The following is a 7,326-nucleotide window of genomic DNA, read 5'->3' as shown; positions in this document are numbered from 1 at the left end:
ATATTGTTAAAGATTCAATACAACCCCTATCAAAATACTAATGACATTTTTTGCAGAACTAGAGCAAATAATTTTGAAATGTGTACTAAAACACAAAAGACCCTGAATAACCAAAATAATCTTGAGAAAGAACAGAGCTGGAGGAATCACTCATCCTGACTTCAGACTATACTACAAAGCTAGTCATTAAAATAGTACGGTGCTGGCACAAAAACAGGCACACAGATCAATGGAACAGACTAGAGAGCCCAGAAACAAACCCATGCACTTGCGGTCAATTAATCTGGGATGAAGGGAGCAAGAATATACAATGGAGAAAAGACAGTCTCTTCAGTAAGTGGTACTAGGAAAACTGGACAGCCATATATACAAGAATGAAGTTAGTACATTCTACTATACCACATACAGAACTCAAAAGGGATCAAAGACCTAAATGTAAGATAAGAAACCATAAAACTCCTAAGGAAAACATAGGCAGAACATTCTTTGAAAGAAATTGTAGCAGTAATTTTTTGGATCTGTCTCCTAAAGCAAAGGAAATAATAGCAAATATAAACAAATGGGACCTAATTAAACTTGAAAGCTTTTGCCCAGCAAAGACAACCATGAAAGGCATGGCAACCACGACAAATGAAAAGGCAAACCACTCAATGAGAAGAATGTTTGCAGATGATAAAAGGAGTTAATATCCAACTTATCTAAACAGCTCCTATAACTCAACATAAAAAAAAACCAATTTAAAAATGGGTTGAAGAATTGAATATACATTTTTTCAAAGAGGAAATGGCCAACAGGCGCATGAAAAGATGCTCAACATAATCAGGGAAACGCAAATCAAAACCATGGTGAGGTCTCACCTCATACCTTCCAGAATGGCTATCACTGAAAAGAACACAACAAATGTTGGCAAGGGTGTGGATCCCTGCCTTTCTGAAGCTTGCCCTAGAGCACAGGAGAGAGAGGTCAATCAAACACTGCGTGATAAATGTGTAAAGGGTTTGGTGCTGGGAGGAGAGTGCAGGCAGACTCAATAGCACCCAGCAGCCCAGCCTGGCTTGGGCTCGGGGTCCAGGGAGCTTGTGGAGGAAGGGACCCTTGAGGGGTGAGCAGTGGTTACCTGGAGGGAGAAGGCAGCCTTCCCTACAGAGGAGCAGCAGGCACTGGGCCCTGGAGTTTGGTCAGGCCCTGCTCCTCATGCTGTGAGGTTGCAGGATAGATATGGGAATCCCTGAGGGGGTCAGAGCCACTCTGCTGGGGGAGCAGGGGGGAGACCTGTGGCATCCAGGGCAGAAGGAAACAGCACAGATGGGTTCTGGCAGAAGAAGACAGGGGAGTCTGAGGACAGCCTGAGCAGGAAGGGGGAAACGGGTGTGCCAGGCCAAGCGAGAGGCATACATGGGTCCTGGAGGCTGGAAAGGGTCTGATCTCTGTGGGGAGCAGAGTGGCTGCTGGGGCAGAGCTGGAAAGGCCAAGGGCAGGCTGGGCTCAGGCGGAAAGAGGCAAAATTTAAAGAGCATAAAGCACACTTAAGCTGAGTCATTTCTCTCCTGTTCAGCCCTGAGACTGCTGCATGCTCGTGCTAAGTCGCTTCAGTCGTGTCCGACTCTCTGCAACCCCATGGACTGTAGCCTCCCAGGTTCGTTTGTCCATGGGATTCTCCAGGCAAGAATACTAGAGTGGATTGCCATGCCCTCCTCCAGGGATTTTCCCGAACCGGGGATCAAACCCATGTTTCTTATGTCTCTTGCATTGGCATGCGGGTTATTTACTGGTAGCATCACCTGGGAAACCCAGCCCTGAGACTAATCCAACTCAATCTCTCCACCCTGGAGAGGGGCGAGACTCTCACCTCTGCAGGAGCGCTCACCCCCTGCCCAGCGAGTTGTGCCGGAATCTGGCCTAAGTCACCCAAAACATCAGGAAACACTCAGTGCACAGGGAGGGCTGGGCCGGGGGCCCCCAGAGGCTGACTCACCCTCCAAGCAGGTTGGGGCGGACCGGCTGCTCCCTGTTAAGCTTGTCTCTTCCAGGTTTCACTCAAATAGCCTTTGCCACACAGCATGCATTTCAGACTCTGAAGAATTAAGTAAACATTAGAATTTCACAGGTGCATCCTGGAACAGCCTTGATCGCAGGCATTTTGCTCTCAGACTCACACTTCTACATGGGCTTCCTCCTAAGGCCTCCCTGTGGAAACTGACCTCTTCTGGACGACCAGTCACCCACTCCCAGAGAAACCACTTGACTGGGAAGCCTTTAACCTCCCACCTACTGTGCTAGTGGGCCCTCTTTTGCTGTCTGTTCTCTGCATTTGTTTTCTCTTGGGAAAAATACACTTACTAATGTATATTAGTAAGGAAAGTTGTACTAATGCCCCCACCCATCTCTTCCAAACCAAGGCAACTGTTTTCACTCTGTACATTATTTTTAGTTTTATTTTGTAAGATACTGATTGATTGATTTAGCTGTCCAGGTCTTAGTTACGGCACACAGGATCTTTAGTCTTCATTTTGGCGTGCGGATTCTTTCAGTTGTGGCATGTGGGATCTAGTTCCCTGGCCAGAGGTTGAACCCTGGCCTGCTGATTTGGGAGGCGGAGTCTTGGCCACTGGACCACCAGCGAAGTCCCGCACATCACCTTTTAGGACTCGTGAAGAGGCAGACCTGAAACTCAGAGGCAGAAACTCGCTGAGCTTCAGTTTCCACCTGGTGACCTGTTCATTCAGTCAGTCTCAAACACACCTTCCAAGCACCATGCCCACGATGCCTGAGCACAGGTGACCAGGCTGAGGAGGGAGGGATGCGAGAGCCTGAGAGGTGGAGGGGGGCGCGCTGTCCCTGGGAGCATCCTGTGAGGCAGCCATCAGGGCCTTTGCCAAGGCCAGTGAGAGTTCTCCAGCGAAGAGAGGGGAGTCCAGCAGGTGCCCATGTCTCTTTAGTCCTTGGAAGGCGTGGTCAGTGCCAAGCGCTTGGGACAAAAACAGGGGTCCAGGGACCAGCCCGTAGTTCTATGCATTGGCGTAGGGACCCTGGAGATCTGGGACAGCATAAAATCAGAAAACATAATAAAACCATAAAACTTCAGCCAAGCAGATTATGAAACTCAGTGCAGAAGAATGGCATGTCCTTTTGAAGAGTAGCAGGAACTTATTTATTCAGCCCTTGGTTTTGTTGTTTAGTTGTTAAGTCATGTCCAACTCTTTGTGATCCCATGGACTGGAGCCCACCATGCCCCTCTGTCTATGGGGTTTCCCAGGCAAGAATACTGGAGCGGGTTGCCATTTCCCCCTCTAGGGCATCTTCCCCACCCAGGGATCAAACCCACATCTCCTGCATTAGCAGGCAGATTCTTTACCACTGCTGCTGCTGCTGCTGCTGCTAAGTCGCTTCTGTCGTGTCCAACTCTGTGCGACCCCATAGACGGCAGCTCACCAGGCTCCCCCGTCCCTGGGATTCTCCAGGCAAGAACACTGGAGTGGGGTGCCCTTTCCTTCTCCAATGTAGGGAAGCCTATGACCCTCACCTCTCAATACCTAGTATTTAACACAGTGCTTGCAGCATGGGAGGAGTGGTGACGGCTTGTTCAAGGACAGGGAGGGAGGGTGGGGAAGGGAAGGCAGTGAGAAAGGAGGGCGACATTACACATGCCAGCGGGCTTCTGGGGAACCCAGGACCCTTCAGGCTCCATGGTGGCTGTGTCCCACTGGTCTCCTGGACTTGCCAGGAAGCGTGTCCTTTGGGTAAGTTGATTTCTATCACTATAAACAGACCAGTTTTTCCAGCTCTGGGGCTTAAAGAAAAGAAAGGAAAGGCTCTTGGCTGCCCCACTGCTTGGTCCATGACTCAGAAGAGCAGAGTTCTTGTAAGGAAGGGAGGGGGGTTGCCAGTGCTTCACCTGGGTGATCAAGACGGAGGCTCCAGAGAGCTGCACCCAGAGGTTTGCAGGACAGCCTGGCTGCCTGGAGTGGATAGCACCTCAGCCCCTAGAAGGAGGCTGCAGCTCAGCTCTTTGAGGGCAGCAGGCCTGACTATGCGGAGCTACCATTGCACCATGGGAGGTGTTTCAGACCCTGTAGCCTCACACGCCCACCCCTCCTAGACAAAAGACTTTCTAGACCTCATCCATTTCCCAACTGTCAATCCCCTAGCCCCATCACCCCTCGGGTCCGTCATCTCCTATAAATCCCATAAACATCAGAGGGACCAGAGTCCTGGGATTACCAGGTCCTCTGGGGCAAGATGTCACCTCCCCAGCTCCCCTCTCCCCACCTCTGGTTAGTTGATGGGAAGGAGCAACTCTGTGCGAAACCCATTCTTAAGAAGGCCTGTGACTATATCCACTCAGCACCCGGGCCCACAAGGTCTGTGTCTGCACTGTGGGATGCCATGCCATCTGTGCCGGAGAAGGACACTAGGCATCCACGTGCAGACTGAGGAGCCAGGAAAGCCCACCATTAGGAGATGAAATGGGGAGGCTGCCGGTCAGTACACTGCACGCAATCTTCTTTTAAGAAAATATCAATTTGTAAATATGTAGATAAATGATTCCCTCGTAGGACAGAAGCCACACTTTTCACAGTGGATCCCTCTGGGGACAAGATTGATGGGTAAGGGAATGGGGAGGCTGAGGGGAGGAGAGAGATGTCAGTTTTTCATGAATAGTGGACATGGAGCAGGGGACTTCCAAAGTGGCACAGTGGTAAAGAATCCGCCTGCAGTGCAGGAGACCTGGGTTCCATCCCTAGGTTGGGAAGATCCCCTGGAGGAGGAAATGCCAGCCCACTCAAGTATTCTTGCCTGGAGAATCACATGGACAGAGGAGGCTGGCGGACTACAGTCCATGGGGTTGCAAAGAGTAGGACATGACTGAGCATGCATGCACGGACAAGGAACAGAGAGCTTGTCGTTGGAAATCCCATTCAGGAAAGCATCTTGGCTCCAGCCTGCTGACCTGGGGAGGCTCTGCATTCTGCCCCACCAGGAGCTGGTGCCTGAAGCCCAGCCAGCTGGGGGCAGGAGACCTTGAACCTCAGAGCTCCCCACTTTTGGAAACGCCATCTTCCTTCTCTCTGCCCTCACATTCCCCGCCCTCTAGCTAGCAGGCTAGAAGTGTGGCTAGGCAGAGACAGCTGCGCCTCTGAGGCCGCGGGCAGGGAGCCGTGGGGTCCCTGTTGATGAGCAGCTCTGCTCTCTGCTTGCCTGGGCTGGTGTCGCAGTCCCCTTGCCCCGAGTTTCCTTCCTGCAAAAAGGACCTGATCATTCACATTACTATCCAGAAACCTGGTTGTTCCGAACTGTGGCCCCTGGCTTTCTCTTCTGCAGAGCATCGTCCACAAAAACAGCCACATACAGGCCCCACTGGTGGTCCAGTGGTTAAGAATCCAGCTTGCAATTCAAGGGACACTGGTTCAATCCCTGCTCTGAAAAGATCCCACATGCCTTGGAGCAACTAAGCCAGCATACCAGAGCTACTGAGGCCGTGCTCTAAAGCCCTTGGGTCACAACTGCTGAGCCTGCATGCTGCAGCTACTGAAGCCTGCGTGCCTAGAGCCCATGTTCTGCAACAAGAGAAGGCACCTCAGTGAGAAACCCGTGCACTGCAACAAAGGGTAGCCCCGCTCAGCACAGCTAGAGAAAGCCCGCGTGAGGCAAAGAAGACCCACCACAGTCAAAAAAAAGGAAAAACAGCCACATAGTGCGTCAGGGTTGCATCCCCTAATTTTATCACAGTTATGGCCCTCTCTCTGGTCCCACCTTGAACATAAAACAGGCATCTAACCAGACACCTTGGAGAACCCTCAGCTTGTTGAGAGTGAGTTTGGTATATCTGGGTTGAAAAACTCTTCTGTTTACTCACTGAGCAACTTCAGAGGAACGACTTGATTTCTGGGTCTTGATTTGCTTGTCTACAGAATGAGAGTAATCCCCTCCCACAGGGATATTTGTGAATTAAACGAGATAATGGGTGTCGTGTGCCCTTTGTGGTGCCTGCCACGTGGTCAACTTCGGAACTTGGAAGCCCGAATGAACCGACGCTCACCAGCATCCGCTGGGATGGGTCACTGTCACCTGCGTGCCCTCTCACACACCTTCATTCTCAGCGGAGACGTTCTCTCCCTTACTGGACCCAGATTCCATTAGAGAACATTCTGGCTGTTACTCACATACCTGCAGCCCCACCTCTGTTCCTGGCAGTCACCTCCGGTGCCTGAGGCTGTTTTTGTCCCTTCCTCTTTCTGCAAGCGGGGGTTTCTGTACTCGTCACTTGGGAAACGCCAGCCGTGAATTCCTGTAACTCAGAAGATGCCAAAGCTATGGAAGTCCATCCACACCGACCTCTGAGACCTAAACCAAAGGGTGATCCGTGGGCACCACCACCGCCTAACTTTGTGTTCCTAAAAGGGGTCCTCCTGGCCTTGCAACCCCAGGGAAGGAAACAGGTTCAAAAAGAAACTAAAATTTCCATGAGCAAACAAAATCTCTCAGCCCAGGAGAAACCCATCCTTGATGGACGTGCTTCCCCCGTGGCTCACCCCGTGATGCCCACTATGCTGTCAGCTGGCGTCTCATCAGGACGTGAACCAGGCGCTCTCCCCCGCCCCCAGGGCTGCAGTGGGCAGATCCTCCCTTCCCTCTCCCCACCAGTCACCCAGCCAGCCTGCTGTGGATGTTCCACCCTTGGTGGCCTCCTGGGACTGTGGGGTGAGTGAGACCCACCCAGCCCAGAAGTATGTACAGAGGCAGCAGCCCCTTCAGGCTCAGTCTGGGGTCAGCCTTGGTCACTGGGGTTCTGAGCAGCTGCCTTCAGCCCAGAAGGTTCTATTTCTCCCCCATGAAAAGTTCAGGCCTCAGGTCCAGCTCAGAGGGCCTGGGTTCTCTCCCCCTCCGCACACCTGCATCCAGCTAGTGTCTGAGACCTGGCCCATGGAGGTGGCGAGGGCAAGCGTGACCACCCTCCCCTCTCCTTCCCCTGGGCTCCCCACCCCCGCGTTCTCCTCACTCTTTTCCTGCCCCCGCCCCATCTGCAGGAGCCCCTCCCTGCCCCCAGGCCCCTCCTCCAAACCAGCCCAGGCCCCGCCACGTCACCGTCTCTCTGTCCCTCTCCAGAGATCTATGGTAGCTCACACAGTTGGTGACACAGCATGGGTGTGCACGGCCCTAGTTGTTCGAACCAGGAGGGATCAGCTCAGCTAATTTCCTGGGCTCACTATTCTGCATACGTTCTATCATTAATCACCCAACAAAATTGCTACTTAGAAAACAATTTTAAAAATTGTGGTAAAATACACGTCACATAAAATTTGCCATCTTAACCATTTTTTGAGT

At 51.9% G+C, this 7,326-nt stretch overlaps 1 long non-coding RNA gene across 1 annotated transcript; it reads right to left on the bottom strand.

Annotated features, from left to right (window-relative positions):
• Positions 1-2,907: 2,907 nt before the first annotated feature.
• On the bottom strand, positions 2,908-6,984 carry LOC129622734 (uncharacterized). The gene is made up of 3 exons (XR_008700116.1): positions 6,894-6,984; positions 6,169-6,289; positions 2,908-3,037 (listed from the first exon to the last, which is right to left on the bottom strand). It is a non-coding gene; the product is annotated as an uncharacterized LOC129622734 (long non-coding RNA).
• Between the last annotated feature and the right edge of the window lie 342 nt (positions 6,985-7,326).

The sequence above is a fragment of the Bubalus kerabau genome, chromosome 11 (genome assembly GCF_029407905.1).
Source record: "Bubalus kerabau isolate K-KA32 ecotype Philippines breed swamp buffalo chromosome 11, PCC_UOA_SB_1v2, whole genome shotgun sequence".
NCBI lineage: Eukaryota > Metazoa > Chordata > Mammalia > Artiodactyla > Bovidae > Bubalus > Bubalus kerabau.
Note: the sequence above shows the minus strand (reverse complement) of the source record. Positions and strands in the feature narration are given on the sequence as shown.